General features: G+C 40.9%; 1 non-coding gene and 1 pseudogene across 1 annotated transcript; both read left to right on the top strand.

Moving 5' to 3' along the window:
• trnaa-cgc lies at window positions 1–72 on the top strand. The gene has a single exon. It is a non-coding gene; the product is annotated as a tRNA-Ala (tRNA).
• A 782-nt stretch (window positions 73–854) lies between these two features.
• Window positions 855–20,041, top strand: LOC117504723 (annotated as a pseudogene).
• The last annotated feature ends 3,036 nt before the right edge of the window (window positions 20,042–23,077 follow it).

The raw sequence follows: 23,077 nt of genomic DNA, 5'->3' as shown, positions 1-23,077 counted from the left end.
GGGGATGTAGCTCAGTGGTAGAGCGCATGCTTCGCATGTATGAGGTCCCGGGTTCAATCCCCGGCATCTCCACAGCTTTTTTTTGTTTGTTTTTCCTTTTCTCCATTTTATGTATTATTTATCCCATATCGTGAAAAGTGTACCCCAAAATGTGGTGTGTCGGTTAAAAGAATATTGACGTTTTTCCAACCGATAACGTTAAGAAAAAACGAAGAGGAGAGTCGCTGTTTTTGATTGGTCAAATGGACGATTTGGTCGAAAATGATTGGACGTTGGGAGGTATTCGGCTGTGGAGATTACAGAAATGGCAAATATGAATTTTTCATCGGTTAAAAAAAAAAAGTAAAGAAATAACAAAACGGGACAAGTTAGTCAGCGGTATCTCTGGAAGTTAGATTTACTATTATAATAATTTGTATAATCAACACTGAAGCGTGCAGTGTCGGCCTCTCACCCTAACTTGAATGAGTCCAGCAGACGTCACTCATCTGCATAGTGAATAAAAATGCATTGATCCTGCGCTGCACCGTGCATGCACGCCGAAAGGAGGGAAGGATAGAAAGAGACAAAAAAATCCGAAGGCTCTACTCATTGCTACGCGTGCAAAACTACAAAAATGGAAGGTACGATCATGTGAAAGGGGGGGGGGGGGGGGCAAAATGTACATGTATGTTTGTTGAGACCACATCTGGGTTGCAAACTGCCCAAGATGGATGCAGCGCCGCTGTGCACAAGGATGCACGGATGAGCTGCAGCGCATCCGAAGCGCCGTCATCCTCACGATGATCGCTTGCATTTAAACGTCAACATCACCTCTGATTTTTTTTTTCTTCTTTTTCTCTCGCCTCTGCAGGAGTAGGATGTTACTAGCGTCCGCAGTAGTTGTATGGGAATGGCTGAACGAGCACGGTCGCTGGCGGCCGTACAGCCCGGCTGTGTGTCACCACATCGAGGCGGTCATCCGGAGCGACCCCGGTGTGGTAGCGTGGTCCTCGGTCAGGTGGACTCTCGCCTCTCGCCTACATAATCGATTTGCATTCCATGCACCAGTTCCGACAAGACACAGGTGAGAGGGCGTTAAGATGACAAAGCTGAGGCCTCTGATCAGGTGGAGGCCCAGGTGGTCATTCATCTCCAGGAGGTTTTTGTTAGAATATTAACAATCCAGCTACTTAGAAGGATGATCAAAAGACCCTCCATTAATTTTGGGTCTTGATTGGAATTGGGATATGGATATGGATTGGGTCCTCTTTCAAATCACACTTATCTGAAAAATCTGTCAATCCATGTCAATCCATCCACTTCCATGTGAACTAGAAGCTCAAGGCACTTTAGTTGATGCCAGGAGCAACTTGAGGATATAGAAGATTATAGACCCTCCATTTTTGGGTCTTGATCGGGATTGGGATATACATATGGATTCTGGGTCCTCTTTCAAATCATACTTGATGTCTGAAAAACCTGTCAATCGATCCATTTCCATGTGAACTAGAAGTTCAAGGCACTTTATGTGATGCCAGGAGCAACTTGAAGATATAGAGGATTATAGACCCTCCATTAATTTTGGGTCTTGATCGGGATTGGGATATGCATATGGATTCTGGGTCCTCTTTCAAATCATACTTGATGTCTGAAAAACCTGTCAATCGATCCATTTCCATGTGAACTAGAAGTTCAAGGCACTTTATGTTGATGCCAGGAGCAACTTGAAGATATAGAGGATTATAGACCCTCCATTAATTTTGGGTCTTGATCGGGATTGGGATATGGATTCTGGGTCCTCTTTCAAATCACACTTGTCTGAAAAATCTGTCAATCCATGTCAATCCATCCATTTCCATGTGAACTAGAAGCTCAAGGCACTTTATGTTGATGCCAGGAGCAACTTGAAGATATAGAGGATTATAGACCCTCCATTAATTTTGGGTCTTGATCGGGATATGGATTCTGGGTCCTCTTTCAAATCACACTTGTCTGAAAAATCTGTCAATCCATGTCAATCCATCCATTTCCATGTGAACTAGAAGCTCAAGGCACTTTATGTTGATGTCAGGAGCAACTTGGGGATTATACACCTTGGTGATTTTTTTGTCAGATGGGGATTTGAACCAGGGATCCTCTGGTCTCAAACCCACCGACTGTTAAATAGTTGTTTTGATCTTGATCCAGATTCCTTTTTTCAGACTATTATGATTCATCTTTTGAGTCAAGGCCTTGTTAAAGTATGATTTTGATCAGGAACCAGATATGTATTTTGGAATCTTTTTTCAATTTCACTTTTAGTCAAGTCAAGCACTTGCCCAGCATTTCAACTGATGTCTCACAAATCTGCCAATCTCCACAAAACCTCATAGAATGGTTGCTCTTATTAAGGGGAAGACTCACGTAAAATTTGGATTTTGGTGTTGATCTGGATCCATATGTGGATTTCACATCCTTCGCTATGAAATGAGGCATTTGTCCATATCAGTCCAGACCAGTTGATCTGTTTAAGAAGAATCAAATCAAATCAATTTTATTTATATAGCGCCAAATCACAACAACAGTTGCCCCAAGGCGCTTTAGGAACAAGAAGACCCCATTAAATTTAGGTGTTGATTTGGATGTAGATTCTGTCTTATTTTAACCTTTCTTTTTGTGAAATAGGGAATTTTCCCAACATTTAGAGTGATTTATCAAAAACCTCACATTCTGTAATCTTCACAATACGTAGTGAAGTTTTGGTCCTGTCAAGAAGATTAAATTTGAGTGTTGATTGGAATCCAGATGGGTATTATTTAGTTAAGTGGCTATTTATATTGTACCATATTCCTTCAATTTGTATGCTATACAATAAGAATAGAGCTTTAATTGTCACTGTACATATATACATACATACATACAGTGAAATTTTTCTTCTGCATTTAACCCACCCTAATAACAGTTAGATACAAGCTAACCACTAGGAGCAGTTGGCAGCCACAGTCCAGCGCCCAACTCCAGAAGTAGAGATCCTGCCTTGGTCACTGGCAGAGAAAGGAGCAGACCCAAAATAAGCATGTTTTTGATTGTGGGAGGAAACTGAAGTACCTGGAGGACACCCACACATACACGGGGAGAACATGCAAAGTCCACACAGAAAGGGCAAGAAGCGATCCCACGACCACCACGCTGCCCCCTGAATGATCAAAGATGGACATCATGATGTTGTACCCTGATTGCAGCACTTCAGAAGCTGAGCGAGAAACAGAAGCATCCATGTTTGCGATTGTCCTGGATCAAGACTAAGATCCAGGCTTTCACTGACTTCCTCGACCCGGCCGTTAGAAGTGTAGTTGTATGCAGCGAAAGTGTTGATCTCGTAGAGACGTTCAATTATCTTATGGAGTCTTGAAGTCCCTGGGCAGAGGTGTTAGGTGATGCAGATATATATGCACAAGAATGAAGGTCCAAGTCTTTTGGTTCCTGGTGCTTTCTGTCTTGCTGAATGTTTGTGAGACTTGCATACTAACCCGTGACCTAAGATGGCTATTAGATGGCTTTAGTACAAGGTCATTTTTTGGAGGATCCTTGGGTACTGGGGGAATGACCAGTGGAATAGTAGATAAAAAAAAATATGTTCTTGAAAGCTGGCTAGTCAAGTGTATCATGGCTGGCGTACCTAATAGATACTTAGGGAGACTAAGATGAGGAGTATCACTTGTATTTGTAAGGGCATATCAGCTATGACATTTTGGCTATGTGGTACATATCTCTGGGCGTTATCCAGCATGCAGGTGCCTCAGTTTTGAGGACCCCACTGGCCAGATTAGGCCAAGGGAATGCCCACATTTGATTTGGCTCTTGCAAAGAAATGGTTGAGGGCGTGTACCTGTTGTTTGACTGAGTGGTCGTCTTCTAGGACTCAGGGTAATTCCATGATGTAGTTGATGCGGCAAGATGTTATACTAACATGCTCCCCAGACCTGACCTGAATTGAAAGAAATTTCCCATTTTCATTTGCAGATATATAATGGATCACAGAAAGGGTCTTATGTCAGCTCAGGAGATTGTGGTTGCCCCCCAATTCAAGGGCTGTATACTTCTAAGGCTGTGTGCCTGACAAAGATTTGGCTCTCCGAGACTGGACGCCAAACCAACCATTCTGAAATGAGATTATACGTATATATCATGTTTTTGGGGGGGCTTTGGTGGATGATCGCTCTTTGCTTTCTGACGTTGGTTGGACGTGGAATTATAAAATTATTTAACTGCTTCTGGATTCATTATTGCTCCCGCTGATGGAAGGAAATTGGAAAAATATACATTATTATACCTGATGTGAAAAATACATGCTGGATGGAAAGAATAATCATCTCTATTTGAAACACAAAGTGGAATCATGATTGCAGGAAGATCTCATCTGTCACTGTAAGATCAGGCACCAATATTTGCCCCACTTTGTGTTCTGTCCATAGGCTTTGATGTAGAAAGGCTTTATGAAGTAACTGTAGAGTTTCTCTGGACACCCTGGGAAAGCAAACACAGCCAGCTATAGGTCAGATCAAGCCAGCCAGCCAATCAGAATTCAGAGCACAGTGTGCTGTTACCAGGGGCAACCTGTTTGCCCAAATTCTTAGCAAGCAAACACAGACATGTTGAATTTTATAGAGCTGTAATCTCCAACATGCTTGTCCAGTGCAAACAGTGATGCAGCTGTGTCAAATAGACATTTACCTCATATTTAATCTGTGTTTCATCCTCCAACATAATAACTGTAGTTCAACTGATTCAGTAGACTTGATGTGAAACACGCTTCAGAGGTTATGTTACAAAAGGCCTGCAGATGTCTAGAAATCTGTATCAGCTCGTCTCTGCCCTTGTTCCAGGTACCCTTCGACCAGTACGACGTAGTTTCTACGATCCCGCCTCGGCGCCCGGCCAAGGCTGGTTGTGGGAGTGGGAGAACGACGCTGGGAGTTGGACAGCTTACGACACTGAGGTGGGCATCGCCATTCAGGCAGCACGTGACCGTCAGCAGCCCTGGCTGGACCTGGCACCACTGGGTTTCTGCTACCTCATTGACTTTGAAAGCATGACCCAAATCAATGGGCAGACACAGCGCTGCCGACGCATTCAGCGCCGTTCCGACTTGGCATACCCACTGGTATCAGGGGCCCTGCCCAAATCCCACCATGCCTGGGGTCCCACATCCATGCCTGCTCCTGGAGGGCTCCTAGGAGTGGATGTATCCAGCGTGGGCATGGGACTCAGAATGAGCAGCAGTGGGACGGGTAACGGGAGTGCTTACCCGAGTGGAGAGCCTTCCTGCATCTGCCATCACTCTTTAGGACAGCCTTGTGCCTGTCAGCAGTGTATGTTGGTGCTAAGTGTCAAAGCAGGCACTCTGTCGACTGCTCACACGCTGGGTCGTAGAGACCACAGACCAAACCTCCTAGTCCTAAATAGGCGGACATCCTGTTTCTGGAGGATCTTACTCACTTACCCTCCCTCGGCCTCCAACACTGACTCGGTCACTCTCCCCTCACAGGACGTCAATAGTTGGTGCGGCAGGTGGTTTCAGTGTTGGTGGTATTGGGGGTCCAGGGGGTGTGGGTATTATTGGTGGCAGTGGTGTAGGTAGTTCTGGCTTTGGCATTGGAGGAGGTTTCCCCCACTCTCTCTCCTTCCTTAACTCTGCCACTGCTGCCCTGTCCATCTCCTCTTCTCGGCCCCCTCCTCCACCTCTCCCACCTCCTCCACCCCTCCTCCTCCACCCACCACAATCGCCACCACCCTTCATCAGCCACCGCCGCCCCCTTAAACCCCCCCAACTCCTCCCTCTCTGCTTCAAGTTCAACTGCTATGGCAACAGCTCCCAGTCCACCCCTCTTTTCCACAGCCGCCTCCACCTGCACGCCCTCACCTTCTGCCCGTGTTCTGGGCCCAGTGTCCTCGTCTGGTGCTGCCGCATGTGCAGCCCCGCTGCCACCCCGCTCCAGCCTGGCAGGACTGAGCCGTCCTGCACTGCAGCGCATCGCCATGGCTCAGTCACGTGCACTCATTGCCTCTGGGTGAGTAATGAAACACTACAGCACTATAACCTGTTGTGAAGAGTTTGATGCTGGCGTGTGCTTGGAATTTTCTTGTTGAATCCAACAGGTGATGTTATAAAAAAAAAAAAACAATCAAGCAACCATCAGAAGAAGTAATTAATTCAGAGTAGCGGCCTTATGTTTGTTTGTATTTTGGTATTAGCTATCCAGCTATTAATTCTGGAATTTATATACTACAGTAGGACTCTTAACATTCTGATCAATTTCTGTTCAACTAATACACCCTACGTCAGTTGTGCACAGGACTGACAGTAAATTGAATGCAGATTTGTGTTCCAGTCTAGATCCAGGATCCCTGGCAGATTTCCTAAATACACTTGCTGTTTTCCATTTTGTCACTGACAGTCAGCGAAATGTGTAACGTTACTGCTGTTGATTTGTTGTCCTGATTCCACAATAAAAGTCAGCTCACATCAAAGCAAGGGCTTCGCTTTACGATAAAAGCTTGACATCTTCATTGCATGGTGCTAATATTAGCAAGCTTAAAAGGCTTCATTAACATGAATCAAAATTTTTGTCAGGAAACCTCTCAAAAACATTGCATGTTTAAAACAGATGCCGCCATGAAAGAAAGCAAAGAGGATACTTGGAATTATGACAATACTTGTTGTGATACTTTGTATTACAAACTGGAGTACCGTCTTTCATTTCTTTCATTATGCTATTTAATCTCAAAAGATGCCTCTTATTATACTGCATATGTAACAAAACAAGAGTAAATAATGTGCATGAATTTCCCATTTTGTTAAGAGCCTCATTACACAATGGCTGGGTACAACATTCATTAAGCATTCATGAGCTTTAAATCTTTGTGACAAAGTCCGTCAGGCCGTTCATTTCCCCGAGAAATAAAGCAATGCATTCATACCGAACAAATGAAGCTCTCACATCGTTTCAGGCATTCCAGACATTAGTCATCCAACTACGTAATGATGGATTTAGTTCATTATCCCCTCATCCCCAAACATTAGAGCATACTTGATGTAGTTTTTATGCATGTTTCAAACAGCTAAGACCTGGGAATTTTGTTCTCAAAATTCCAAAGAGGGAAAAAGACAAAGAAACTAAACACTGGAATCACAGGTACAACTGGGAAATTTGAGTGTGGGTTCTAAAATGGCATAAGTAAGCTCTGTTTCACAATGACTGTTCACTGTGTCAACAGTCTAACAATTTTACGGCTGCGCATTTCTGAACAGTTGTGCATCACACAGTCCAAGAAATTTGATTGACAGGTGATAACATCCGATGCTACACAGTATTCATATAAAATCACCAAAATAATTCCAGTTTGTAATGACATTTTCAACACTAATGTTCTGTATTTCAGGAATATATCCTAAGAGTGTCAAAGGCTGAGGGGATTGCGAGGAAGGCAACTGAAAATGTTTGTTTCTGTTGTCTTGAATACTCATGGAAAAAACAAACAACTCAGAATTTAAGAAAAGTGCCACAATGTGACTGTTCCCACAGTTTTGTGCACATGCACCATAGGAAGCAGCACATTAATTCACAAGTCATGCCAAAACACAGACTCGGTTAACCTGTGATGCCTAAGAATTGTTAATCATACATCTAATAGTAGCTAAATTAGCAAGTTAGCCATTAAGCTAGTCGCTATAGCAACACTTGCTGTTTTTTTCTTGCTCACAAATGTATCAACTCTCAATCCACAGGAAAAACACCTCCGTTGGAAGCCTTAAGGACAAGTTGGAACATGCCCTGCTGTTAAACAATTTCTCAGATACTCACTCAACTGAAAGCCACCAAAAGCCGCCTGGATTTTACAAATGGTTATCAACACGGGGGTTTTTCCTGTGGCGGGCGCACGGCGCCAGCTGCGAGCCGACGCGCCAATCCGTCCGCACGTCTTTCGTTAAAAAAAATCTTTAACAGTGGAATGTCCGGATAAACTGCTGATTCCGACCTCTTCTGAAAGTTCTCTGTTCTCTCACGACATCCTGGGTCAACAGAGGCTTAAATCTGGAGGTTTTCAGCTTGAAACAGGATGACGACGTCGCCTCAGAGTGCTGCGCGACGTCCCGCTCCGTGGGAAGTCCTTAAGGCGATAGAAACAATCCAAAATCTCATCAGCCATTAAAATTTTCACCGAAAACCAGCTGAATTTCTTGAATGGTGTCCACTTGGATGTACCTCACAGTTTTTGAAAAAATTTTGATCAAGCACAGCGCCAGTCTCTCAGCAACTTCTCAGACAAAGGAATTCTGACGAGGGGGCTGGACCACCCCTTCCACAAGGCGTGCTCACAGGCGAATGACATCACCGACAGGCATGAAAAAACTCACGCATGCGCACGAGGGTTCAAGCTTGGCTGATGTAATCACACGTGATTCAAATCCATATAGTTTTTTTAAAAAATAAAACTGTCGGTTTCTTTTCTCGCAGACCTCATATTATATATATATATATATATATATATATATATATATATATATATATATTTTTATTTTTTTTTTTTAATTTATTTCTTCCGCAGCTTACAAGTTATCATGATACAACTTTTAACTTTGTGTTATGTCTTCAGAATTGCTCTTTTGCGTGCTCTCCACCTGTGTTGCCGCACAGCTCCTGCTCTTAGCTGCTCCACTGGAGTTATTATCTTCCATGGCTTTAAACACACATCCACTTTCACGCAGTCACCCAAATTTTAACTTTGTGTTTGTTCAATATTGACTGAAATATCACTCTTTTGTGAGCTGGAGCTCTGCCTAAATGCTCGTTTGAAGCGTGATGAGTCACTGCCTCAGTGCGCACACACAGCGGAGCTCATGTGATCCATTAATTCCAGAAGTGATTAGAGGTGTTTCAGCATCCAAGGTTTGACAGACAATGATTAATCCGCTACAAAATAATTATTTTATATAGAGTCCAGCGCACAGAGCAGGTGGAATTGTGTGCGCAAGAGCCGCTCCAAAAATAGCCTCTCAGGTCTTGCCTCAGTGCGCACACACAGCGGAGGTCATGTGATCCATTAACAAGATATTAAATCAACATACTTTTACATACAACAAACATCAACATACAGACATACTTTTACAGCTAGGAACTGTTTTATCAAGCTATAAAAAACATTAAAAATAATTACCATAAGCTGTTTAAAATACATTCCACATGGAGCAGGAAAGAAAGGGAAAAAAAAAGCGTCCAGATGAAACAGTCCTCTGATTCTAGAAGTGATTAGAAGTGTTTAACATCCAAGGTTTGGCAGAAAATCATTAATCCACTACAAAATAATTATTTTATATAGAGTCCAGCGCACAGAGCAGGTGGAATTGTGTGCGCAAGAGGAGAGCTGTTCCAAAAATAGCCTCGCAGGTCCTGCGAAGGTGCCAGGCGCACGGATAATGGACTTTTGTAGACTCGTAAGCACCACGCAAATGCCTCTAAGCCATCGCAGTAACTCGAACAGAAACTGCGCCACGCTGTTGTTGCTGCATCATATCAGATCTGCTCGTTAGTCTGCATCTAAAAAGGAGTGAACACACCTTGGAGAGCTGTTGCACCAAGTGGACTGACATGAATCATGGCTCCAACACGAGAGATGTCAATTGAAACAAAGGAGAGGATTATCAAACTCTTAAAAGAGAGTAAATCATCACGCAATGTTACAAAAGATGTTGGTTGTTCACAGTCAGCTGTGTCTAAACTCTGGACCAAATACAAACAACATGGGAAGGTTGTTAAAGGCAAACATACTGGTAGACCAAGGAAGACATCAAAGCGTCAAGACAGAAAACTTAAAGCAATATGTCTCAAAAATCGAAAAATGTACAACAAAACAAATGAGGAACGAATGGGAGGAAACTGGAGTCAACGTCTGTGACCGAACTGTAAGAAACCGCCTAAAGGAAATGGGATTTACATACAGAAAAGCTAAACGAAAGGCATCATTAACACCTAAACAGAAAAAAAACAAGGTTACAATGGGCTAAGGAAAAGCAATTGTGGACTGTGGATGACTGGATGAAAGTCATATTCAGTGATGAATCTCGAATCTGCATTGGGCAAGGTGATGACGCTGGAACTTTTGTTTGGTGCCTTTCCAATGAGATTTATAAAGGACTGTCTGAAGAGAACATGTAAATTTCCACAGTCATTGATGATATGGGCTGCATGTCAGGTAAAGGCACTGGGGAGATGGCTGTCATTACATCATCAATAAATGCACAAGTTTATGTTGATATTTTGGACAATTGAAAGGATGTTTGGGGATGATGAAATCATTTTTCAAGATGATAATGCATCTTGCCATAGAGCGAAAACTGCAAAAACATTCCTTGCAAAAAGACACATAGGGTCAATGTCATGGCATAGGGTCAATGTCAATGAGCAGATCTGATTTGATGCAGGTGTTAATTTGGGGGATGAAAATTTACAGGGTGATTCCATAATTTTTTCCTCAGAATTGAGTGATTCCATATTTTCCTCTGCTTGGTCTAAAAAAGTAACTGTTACTGACTGCCACAATCTTTTTTTCTTGATTTCTTATAGTGTTTCTTAAAGCCAGAAAGTTGCCATTTGAAATGACTTTAGTTTGTCATGTCTGTGATCTGCTTTTTTTCTACAAAATTAAACAACTGGACCCAAACTGTTTATTTTGTATATCAATGATTTTGTGAATGTATCCAATGTGCTTGGCAGCATTTATTTGCTGATGATACAACGCTGTTTTACTCTGGATCAGATATACAGGAAGTAGCACAAGTGATAAATACAGAGTTGGAAAAAGTTAAACATTGGTTTGATATAAACAGATTGTCACTAAATATTAATAAGACAAATTTCATATTGTTTAATGATAGAGCGAAAAAAAATAATGTGTCATTACAAATAGATGGAATGGATATACAAAGGGTAAAAGAAATGAAATTTTTAGGAGTCATGATTGATGAAGATCTTACATGGAAGTCACACATAAATTACAAAAAAAAAATAGCGAAAGCCATTGCTGTTTTGCATAAAGTAAAATATTCATTAAATAGTTATGGTTTATTAACATTGTACAATTCATTGATTGTCCCATATTTAACTTACTGTGTAGAAATCTGGGGATCAACATATACAACCTATATACAACCTTTATTTATTTTGCAGAAAAGAGCTTTAAAAGTGATTAGTAACAGTGGTTTTAGAGATCCATCTAATCCATTGTTATTAAGTATAGGGTACTTAAATTTCATGATTTAGTCGATTTGAAAATATTACAAACGATGTACCAAGTTAATAAAAATACTTTACCAACAAACATTCAAAATATGTTTGAAAAAAGAGTAAGTAGTTGTAAATTGAAAGGAATAGAAGTCTTTAAAAAACCAAGATTTAGAACCAAAGTAAAGGAAAGGAGTATTGCAGTAAATGGTGTCAAATTATGGAACAATCTTAATAAAGAAATTAAAGAATTAAGGTCGCTTAAATTATTTAAAAAACATATTAAATTAGATGTATTAAGTAAGTATGAAACTATGAAGTAAGTCAGTGGGCTGCAAGAAAGTCAAAAAAAAAAAAGTAAACTTAATAATGTTTGGAGTGTCTTAAGTTTAAATGTAACCTATCAGTGATGTAATCTATTAATTAATGGTCATAATTATGAAATGGGTCAGTGGTATGTAACAAGTTAAAGAAATGCAATCTGTTAAATAATGTTGACTATGATGCTGTATATTGAAAGATTGTATTGTTAAAAGGGGCAGAAATCATAAGACTTGTTCTTCTTTCTGCTCCTTTTCATTCTGGTATTGTGGTGCTTTTGTTTTTTGCTTTTCTGTTTTCTTTTAAATGAATGAAATAAATATAAAAAAAAAAAAAAAAAATGAACCATGATTCCATAATTTTTGCCAGGGGTTGTATAATGCCACGATAGCTCACAAAACAAAAAAAAAAAAAAAAAAACAGGGTGCGTGGCTCTTTCTTCATCCTTCATTATTCGGTGGGACCGCGGCTTTAGTCTCAGCACATTCCAGTCCCTGGAATGTGCTTTGACTTTTAAGAAGCATTTGAAGACTCTTCTCTTTAATAAGGCTTTCAGAACTGACCAGTTGTTAACCTTGTCCTTTGTTTTATGTATGTTTTATTATTTTTAATGGTATTTTAACCTGTGAAGCACTTTGTGACCTATGTCTGTGAAAGGCGCTATATAAGTCATGGTCTAGTGGTTAAGGTGTTGGGCTTGAGTCCAGAAGATCATGGGTTCAAATCCTCGCCTGACTGGAAATCACTCAGGGTCCTTGGGCAAGGCCTTTAATCCCCTATTACTCCCGGTGTGTAGTGAGCACCTGTATGGCAGCACCCTGACATCGGGGTGAATGTGAGGCATAATTGTAAAGCGCTTTGAGCGTCTGATGCAGATGGAAAAGCGCTATATAAATGCAGTCCATTTACCATTTGTCACTTTTATGTTTTCACTCCTTCCTCTCCTGTCTATTTTAAAAGTTTTTGCAGCGCGCCTGCTGATTACATCTTGATCATGGATCAAATACGTTTGACAGGAAAGTCCACAAATATGACCAGCTTTACAACAAGGAGTCAGAAAAAGATGCTGCAATTGAGAAATGACCTGCAATTTATGGAAATTGTACATACAGTATAATTGGTTTTTGGGTTGATAATTGCATAAAGAAGTGGAGCTCACTGAGGGACAAATTAATCCAGAAAAGGCTGCTGTTACTGCGGCAAACTGCATAAAGACGCAACAGAGAACTTTAGGGTCACGCGCACGTCAACGTCATTGCATGGCCACAGAGTTACAGAGTTGCAGAAGCATAAATCGGGCTTTAGGATTTTAAGGTACCACTCTGCAGTGGACTTATAAAAAATGGATTTTGCCCATTTTATACATTTAGCAGAGTTTCTCAGTTTTATACATAACATTTATTAATTTATTTTATAATGGACAAAATTCGCTGGTCCACCTGAATTTATTATATGCAAGTTTTACTGTATGTATAAAAAAGTAAGCCCCTTCGGCTGCTCCCTCATTTTCACAGATCACGTTAATTTGCACAAGTTCTAACACTGGATGCTCTTCTTGACGCACTCCACATTACATGGAGAAATGTGGCATATTACATCAACAAAAATAAAACGCAACACTTTTGGTTTTGCCTCCCATTTTGTATGAGATGAACTCAAAGATCTAAACTTTTTCCACATACACAATATCACCATTTCCCTCAAATGTGTTCACAAACCAGTCGAAATCTGTGATAGTGAGCACTTCTCCTTGCTGAGATAATCCATCCCACCTCACAGGTGTTGCATATCAGATGCTGATTAGACACCGAGATTAGTGCACAGGTGTGCCTTAACTGGCCCACAATAAAAGGCCACTCTGAAAGGTGCAGTTTGTTTTATTGGGGGAGATACCATCAGTATCTGGTGTGACCACCAATTGCCTCATGCAGTGCAACACATCTCCTTCGCATCATCCGTAAAGAGAACACCTCTCCAACGTGCCAAATGCCAGCGAATGTGAGCATTGCCCACTCAAGTCGGTTACGACGACGAACTGGAGTCAGGTCGAGACCCCGATGAGGACGACAAGCATGCAGATGAGACTTCCCTGAGACGGTTTTCTGACAGTTTTGTGCAGAAATTCTTTGGTTATGCAAACCGATTGTTCCAGCAGCTGTCCGAGTGGCTGGTCTCAGACGATCTTGGAGGTGAACATGCTGGATGTGGAGGTCATTGGCTGGTGTGGTTTCATGTGGTCTGCGGTTGTGAGGCTGGTTGGATGTACTGCCAAATTCTCTGAAACGACTTTGGAGACGGCTTATGGTAGAGACATGAACATATCAATACACGAGCAACAGCTCTGGTTGACATTCCTGCTGTCAGCATGCCAATTGCACGCTCCCTCAAATCTTGCGACATCTGTGGCATTGTGCTGTGTGATAAAACTGCACCTTTCAGAGTGGCCTTTATTGTGGGCAGTCTAAGGCACACCTGTGCACTAATCATGGTGTCTAATCAGCATCTTGATATGGCACACCTGTGAGGTGGGATGGATTATCTCAGCAAAAGGAGAAGTTCTCACTATCACAGATTTAGACTGATTTGTGAACAATATTTGAGAGAAATGGTGATATTGTGTATGTGGAAAAAGTTTTAGATCTTTGAGTTCATCTCATACAAAAGGGGAGCAAAACCAAAAGTGTTGCATTTATATTTTTGTTGAGTGTATATAAATAAATGTACTATATGAATGTCCTAAAAATATCAGGTTCATGTGGCTATTGATGTTGGTGTGTTTTGGCTGCCTCCATTGTCCAAGGTGACCACAACGGATCTACTGCATTGGATTTGGCACAAGTTTTATGCTTTGTGCCCTTTTTAGTTCAGCAGATAACTGAAACAATCCTTCACATGGTGATACAAGCACCAAATTTGGCACAAACCTCCTTATAATACATTACGGTACTCTTAAATAAAAAAAAAACGACTGGCCACTTGAATTTTCATTTGGCGGCCAGGTAGCGGTCAGTTGAAGAATTACACAAGGGCCAAATTGAGAAATGCTCCAATCACATTATAAACTGTACCATATTATGTGTCCAGTCATAAAGATTCTAAAAAAGAAAACTTGGACTGTCAATGACTGAATGTTATGGGTTTAAAAACTGCAAGAATGGTGACAAAGGTCAATTTCAGTTTGTACTGGGTCAAAAGTATAATTTGCTTCTATTTGGTAAAAGTGAAGCAAATAGGGCCAGCACAGTCTCATTTGAACCCCTGCATGATATCACGGGATTTGACCATTTCTGGGGACAGCCTCCCATTGCGCAATACAAATACAGCATCACTTCTCACGGCAAAATGGTGTACCGTTTTGTTTTTTGGCTGCAATCATCGAAGCAGTCGTGAAAAGTGCAGGTTTTTTTTCGGTTCCCAGTGGACAAGGGAAGACGATGCAAATGGGAAAGGTTGTGTCTGTGTTAGCCTACACAGCTAGCCAGAGTAGCTGGATTCTCTCACCCGCAGGACCGCTTCGACATGTTTAAGCTCCGGGTCATAAGCAGACCTCAACACCTGTCTGTTCTCCACTGCATTGTCACTTTTTCTTTGCATTTTCACTTTGTTTGCCGTGTAATTTTCCCAAAAACTCAAGAGGTCTGCCCCCGGATGTAGGATTATTGTAGGGTATCAGTTAAAGCTCACAAATCCAGGACATAAATGGCACTCTTGAAGTCACTCGAGCCTTGTAATTTTGCGGTCTGGATGGAAGCCACGTTCATGCTAATAGATTAGCGAGGATCACAGAAACATGAATAGCTGACATTCTTTCTCACCATTTCTCTCCTTTAAATTCCCTCTGTTAATTTTTCCCTGTTTCTCTTCGTCATACATTCATTATCAAACACAAAAAAATATCATCTCCGAGATGTATCTAGGGACAAAACACTAAAAAGAAAAAGAAATGCTGCTAATTACGTGACTTTTTTGAAAGAGGGGATCTGCTAGCTTTTCAGTTGGGAGAATATTGTCTGTTTTTATTGAGCTTTTCAGTAGCTTTAAAATTTAGTTAGCATTTAGACCTAAACTGCAACTAAAAAGCTAACAGACTATAGGTTTAGCTAAATCTTCGCTAAACCTCTATTCTGTTAGCTTTTAGTTAGCATTTCATCTATATATTAAAAGCCAAGTGGCCTCTGTGTTGGGGGTTATAGCTAACAACAGTGAACAATGGATTGTTGATAATCAGATCTGAACTCACACGCCATTCCAGCAGGGGGCGGTAAACCATCAATACATTAAAAGCCAAGTGGCCTCTGCATGTGCCTACCTTTGAACACAGACAAACTGGGGCGAGCTGACATTTGCCGTTTGGTGTGCTTATGTATTTTGGGTCAACGATGAACCTCGCCAAAACGGAACATTGATGGACTATATGTTTTAGAGAAATTACGGCCATTGCGTAACAGTGAATAATGGCTGTTGATAATTACATTCTGGACTCACGCAATTCAACTCATTATAGAAATTTTGCATCATTTATTAACACCCTGAAAAATATCAGCTACCTATTTTATAACACTACCCAATCTAAAACCTGTGGATCCCTACTGGCAACGTTATCTTTGTTTTTGCTTTGTTTTTTGTTAGCTTTTTAGTTTGCTTTATTTTCTGTTAACTTTTCAGTTTGTTTCAGAGTTAGTTTGCTTTATTTTCTTAGCTTTATAGTTATCTCATTTCACAGCTAGGACCATAATGCCATCATTGGCATTCTTGCCTCACAACTAGAAGCTGGTATGTTTCGCTCTAGCCCACTTTCTTTCTGAACGGAGTTTCATATTTTCCCATGTCTGTATGGACTTCAAAACATCCACGTTAAGTTCACCTTCTAGTGGAGTAGTTGGCAGGTTCAGCACTACAATCACTATTTTAAATAAAAACATGCCCTGCGATAGATAAGCTGGCGTCCTGTCCAGGGTATACTCCACTTTACATCCTAAAGATTGCTGGAATAGCGCCAGCTCATCCCCCGTGACCCTTGATTGGAGTAGCGGGTATGGAAATGATGAATGAATGTGGGTTTTTACCCAGTTGAAACCCACATGAAGATAAAGACTGGTGTGGTGCTCGGGTCCGGAAGGGAATCAGCAATGTCCAAGTGGAAAGTGCACGCTCCTCAATCTTTCGTGCATGAGCTCGACTGTGTTCCCTCTAGCTTTCTAGTTTCCTGGCAGTATGATGTGGTAACTGACAGGTAATCCTCCAGTGACGCCTGTCTGCTGCAACCAATGTTTAGGCAACAGATGGAAACAAGTGGATTATCACTATAAAAAGAGGAAGAAGACCTGACACACACACACACGATTGTTGACAGTGAAGGTGAGACTGCAAAGAATAGTGATATGACTAAAAATAAAAGAAGCCAACGGATACAAGACCAATGCTGGTGGAAAAGTCTTGATTTATACTTGTGACTTCTGGCAGAGAAGATGACCGTTATCAAAGTGGGCAGATCGTAAGTCATCAAGTCTGATAGGAAAGTCATGACAGATTTCTTACATTTCTTACTGGATTGGCCCAGTTCAGTAATTCAGAATCATATATCAAGGCTGTTATTCTGGTCTGTGACCAACTATTCGTTTCTAAACATGCTTGACAGGGTGAACTCCAAAACCAGCATATGCTGTAGGCAGCTGTGTGTAATTCTAACTATTTACACATCACTCATTGGATCTTGACACCTTGATTTTGGGATAAGATGACCAGGCAGGGTTGGGATTTTGACTTGAGGGTGCCAAGTATCTGGAGATTTATGTGATTTTTGTGTTCTTGCTTTTCAGAGTGCCAACAGTTCCAGTGAAGAATCTGAATGGATCTAGCCCTGTTCACCCTGCATTGGCAGGTGACAATATTTCTTAAATTTTTCAGAATGACATCTTTCCACGTCTTGTTCGGGGTATGCTAAGATATGAACCCAACAGTTGCTTCTACTGAGTCTGTAAGCCATGGATGCACTACAACATTTTGGTCTTTCTGGACTGTGTATGGATCCCTACGACATGGGGCAGGAGATCAAGCTTTTATGTGACGGGTGGTCTCAACTGTGACCAGATTGTCAACTGTTCAATCCCCCAAGCATACTAATACATCTAGATTTAGATATGGTTTAAAAAAAAAAGTGCTTGCCCCAACCTCATTAGAACCACCAAGGTGCCCGTAATCAAGGCCCTTTGTCCTTAAAGGCTCCAGTGGAGCTGCTCCACTCCAGAGAGGTAACTGCCCAACTATAATTCAATTAGTTAGGCAGGGTGTCACCTATTTAAGAAGTTGTTGGGCTCAGTCCCGTTTAAGTGTCTTGAACTCATGTATTGTTCAAGCTTGTGGGATATGAGGAATTCTTTGATTGTACAAAGTGGGCCATTGAAATAGCCTGTTGTGATTCTGCTGGACTGGCATTGTCCGCCATTGTGACTATTCTGCCATTGTGAAGATGGGAGGTACCGTCAACAGCTCTTAAACAACAGCAGTAGCTTGTGGTGTTGAAATTGATCCAGGTAACAGATGTAGTAGACATCCAGCGAGCCACATGTCACAGTCATCCAAAGCAGTTTATCTAAGACATTGTGTTGTTCAGCCAAAATCCAATTAGAAAACATCCCTAGGACGTATATAGAGGTTAGCATGAACGTTGTTTAGCCTTCAAGATGTTTTGCCAAAATGGTGAAATGTCACAAGGCATGTGGCAGGCTTTTATAACCTGATCGTCTAGAATCTTGGTGAGCTCATGATAGTTTTCACCCAATAGTTAATCCGCAGATGCAGTGTCTGACATTGCCCTCTACTGGTCGTACACAGGTATTACAGGCATACTTATGAGTGCGGCAGGACTCCCAGTCTGTCTGACTCGTCCCCCCAAGCTGGTTCCCATCCACCACCTGTCAGAAAGAGTGAAATCAAACCTGTTCCTGGTTTGGGCCCTGCTGTCGCAAGACCACCAAGAAACAGGCCCGCAAAGGTGGGTTGCACCAGGATGAAGCCCATTCTACAGACGTCTCTCTCATAAATATAAACTCACAGGCTTTATTGGAATTGTGTGCTGGAGAAAAAGGTCAGTATCATTCTTTTTGTGTAGGAAAGACCCCTGAAGAGGTGGTGAAACGGTACCCTCCACAAGGTCCGCAATCCCCCAGAGGAAGTGAGTTGTAAATTTACAACCAGCATTGGCAATTAGGGTTGGATGAGACATATGATACAGCTAATATGTTCTCAACACAGGACTGCACTATCTGCATGGAGGCTCTGGCTGGTGCATCAGGCTACAAGGGGCCTGGCGTAGGTGGCATCTCCCGTGCAGAATCAGTTGGCCGCCTCACACAGTGTGGTCACCAGTACCACCTCCAGTGCCTTGTTGCTATGTACAACAATGGCAACAAGGATGGCAGTCTGCAGTGCCCAACCTGCAAGACCATCTATGGAGTCAAGACTGGAAACCAGCCCCCCGGCAAGATGGAATACCATGTTATACCTCACTCACTACCCGGCCACCCTGACTGCAAAACCATCCGTATCATCTACAACATCCCTCCTGGCATCCAGGTATAGTCGGGGTGCCAATGTTTGTGATGTATACCAACTACAAAAAGTAGCAAAACATGAAGCCTTACTTTGTCATTGTTCACTAGGGGCCAGAGCACCCAAACCCAGGCAAACCCTTCACTGCCCGTGGGTTCCCCAGACACTGCTACCTCCCTGACAGTGAGAAGGGACGCAAGGTAAATGACAAATCCCATTGACTCTCTCACTTCAGCTTTCTGCTTTGACTATTACCTGACCAGATAAAGGCTATGTTTTATTTCAATCTCTCCATGAAGGTTCTGAGGCTGCTGCTTGTAGCATGGGACCGTCGCCTCATTTTCTCGGTGGGAACATCCAGCACCACCGGCGAGTCAGACACAGTCATCTGGAATGAAGTGCACCACAAGACCGAGTTTGGGTCTAACCTGACAGGTCACGGCTACCCGGACCCTGGCCATTTGGACAATGTTCTCGAAGAGCTCAAGGCTCAGGGCATCACTGAGGAGGAGTGCCTACCCAGAGACTGAACAGGAAGGAAAGCAGATAGGAAACCCGCCTGGACACAGCTGGATTTTCAGCAACAAAATCTGGAAAGAATTTTAGAAAATTATTTTAAAAACTCTTCACGAGAACTTTACTGACTTGGGGTTTCAGCTGAAGTGGCTGAAATTAATTCATCTAACGAGTGCATGAGTCAGCTTCACTCTGTGGGGAAATCTGTTTTTCCTGATGCAGTAACAGTGTCATGGTTACAGATGTTATTCAGTGTGAAATTTAAGACCACTGTGCACATAGAAGTCAGTGTTAGATAAAAAAAAAACATTTATACTGTGAGAATTTAACAAGAATGTAAGTGTCTTTTGTTGAACTGACAGCAGAATTTATCCAAGGTTAAATAAGAACTGGGATTCTTTTAAATGTTAGTCACAAGGCAGAAACTGAACTTTTTCTGCTACAGACTTCATATATTGCAACTGGGGCCATAAGTATCTGACAAGTGTTCAGCATATTGGAGTTTGTCTTTATGTCTACATCCCCCCCAACCTTGTTGTTTTCTAAGTTTACATCTGTTCTCAAATACACAAAATACTTGGAGGGTGTTTTGATCTGGCCACTTGTTTGTTTGCCCTCAGTACTTGTTTTCTAAGATTACTAGTTTAACCTGTGTTGTGGCTATATTTCCCTTCTCAAATACACAGAATTCTTGGAGGGTGTTTTTTGATCTGTTTATCTGTGGTAAAGTTTTTCCTTTGCTCTGATTTTCTTATTTTCTAAATTTCTAACAGTTTATATGTGTTAAACACATACACAAATTTCTTGGGGGGGCGGGGTGTTTTTGATATGGTTATCTGCAGTAAATGTTGGTTTTTTTCTGTCCTCTTTTTTTTTAAGTTTAATTCATGTGTTAAACACTACATTTTCCCTTACACATACAACAAAATACTTGGAGGGTGTTTTTGATCTGGCCATCTTGGGTAAATGGTTGGTTGTTTGCCCTAAACCACTTGTTTTCTAAGATTACTAGTTTACCTGTGTTTTTTTATGTTTTCCCTTCTCAATTAGACAAATACTTGGAGGAATGTTTTTGATCTGGCCATCTTGGGTAAATGGTTGTTTGCCCTAAACTACTTGTTTTCTAAGATTACTATTTTACCTGTGTTTTTCTATATTTTCGCTTCTCAATTAGACAAAATACTTGGAGGGTGTTTTTGATCTGGCCATCTTGGTAAATGGTTGGTTGTTTTCCTAAACTACGTGTTTTCTAAGATTACTAGTTACCTGTGTTTTTCTTATGTTTTCAACTTCTTAATTACACAAAATTCTTGGAGGGTGTTTTTGATCTGGTGGTAAATGTTTTTCCTTTGCTCTGATCTTATTTTCTAAAATTTCTAACAGTTTATATGTGTTAAACACATACACAAATTTCTTGAGCGGGGAGGGGGGGTGATATGGTTGTCTGCAATAATGTTTGTTTTCTGACCTCATTTTTTTAAGTTTAATTCATGTGTTAAACACTACATTTTTTCCTTCACCCATACACAAAATACTTGGAGGGTGTTTTTGATCTGGTCATCGCTGGTTATGGGGTTCTATTTTTTCAGTATCAGACTGTTATGTCACAAACTCAGTGTATTAGCCTTTTTTTTTTTGGTTTGTTTTTTGTTTTGTTTTTTTTAAACAAACGTACTACATGTGGCCACACCTGTTTCTGCAGTCCTTCCAGTTGGTTCGTTTGGGTTTTTCCAGCTTAACGGTAGCCAGCTTCACCGGCGGTGACAGCTCTTTGGACTTCACCTCGACGTATTACAGCCACAGATTCTTAAGTGCAACTCCGGACCGTTTTATTACTTTATCTGTAAATGAAATCAATGTAAATGCCTGTTGTGCTTTTGGTGAAATGGGAAAACACAGACTAATAAAGTGCAGTTTTTCTTACACTGTGCATTATTGAAACTGAAAATCTTCCCTTTGAGCTCATGGCAGTTTGCTTTCAACTCCAATATGCTGTAACACAGTGAAAAGTGAAACCTTGCCGGTGTCCAAATAGTTATGGTCCTAACTTTTAACTGGACATCTGAGCATGGATATTTGCTGACCCCTAGTGTTACTTTTCTTTTTTTTTTTTTTTTTTTTAGAATTATACACCTTTCTAAGTTTGATTTGTATTACTAAATTTTATTGCTGTGAGTACTTTATATATTGTATTATTTCCATGATATAATTTTAAAAAAAAAAATTTCATTCTATGTCTTGATTTCATACAATGTAATTTAACTGCATTGTTTAGGGGCATGGTATGACAAAGATATGCTATTTATTAACTGGAGTGCCAGAATTTGGGGGTTTTTTTCCGTATTTTTTTCTTTCTTTCTTTTTTTTGACATTCACAGACTGACATTTCGTAATTGTTCTTTGTGCATGGTTGCATAATGGCTTTTCTGGTGTCCTTTTGCATCTGTGTTGCCATTAGATAGTGGAGACATCTATGGATTCTTGCAGGAGGAGTGATTTCCTCAGGTTTGGTTTGGACCAGCTGCCTGAACTCAGATTTGCACAAAGCTTTTTTCTATTTGATATGATAGTCAAAAGTCTGTTTGTTTGTTTGTGTGTGTAGAACACCAGCCTCAAATGCTCTAATCACACTCCAAGTTGTAGAGGTCAGGGTTTTTTTGTTGTTGTTGTTTTTGTTTGTTTGGGTTTTTTGTTTTTTTGCCATCATATGTTTTAACATCAGCAGGTGCAGAAAACTTATTGTGGATCCGGCTTTGGTTTGTTTGTATTCAGTCAGTTGAGGGTCTGTTTATTAAGCCGTGGCAGGAACAGTATGTGCTCACATTATTAATGTAAGACAACATTAAAAACATTCTTACTTTATAATAATTTATGTATGCACTGTAGATGTTTAATGTGCACTAATTTGCATTAAAAAAAATTCTAAACAGCAATACTCAGGCTCACTAAGTCTTGCATAACATTGATTTTACTTAACCTTTATTATGAGTAAATTCTGACATCTTGAGTCTCTTTTGAATCTATTTGCTTTTGATTACTTTTTTCTTGCACATATATGGTATTTAATCATTTTAAAGCAGAATCTGACACCAGTTCATTTCGTCAGCACTGATGTTGAACTGTTTCTAAGACCAGAAATCATTTGGTTATTGAATGCTTTGCATTTACTGAATGGATTGATTTTCAAAGTTAACTCTCACGACTGACTTCTAATACTAGGCTTTAGTGGCGCACGAAGAGTTCATCTGTAAGATTAGTCTGGTTCCCAGATTAGTCATCTGGATTAGCCCCCATTGAATAAATAACAATTTAAAAAAAAATGCAGTTAACTGGATAGTTGGATGGATTTTCGTTATGATTTTTAAATCGACAAATCTAGAATTCTAAGACACCATGAGCCAAAAGTTGGAATTTTATCTGTAACAGGATCATCAGCATTCAGTAAC

Source organism: Thalassophryne amazonica, chromosome 23, assembly GCF_902500255.1.
Source record: "Thalassophryne amazonica chromosome 23, fThaAma1.1, whole genome shotgun sequence".
Lineage (NCBI taxonomy): Eukaryota > Metazoa > Chordata > Actinopteri > Batrachoidiformes > Batrachoididae > Thalassophryne > Thalassophryne amazonica.
Note: the sequence above shows the minus strand (reverse complement) of the source record. Positions and strands in the feature narration are given on the sequence as shown.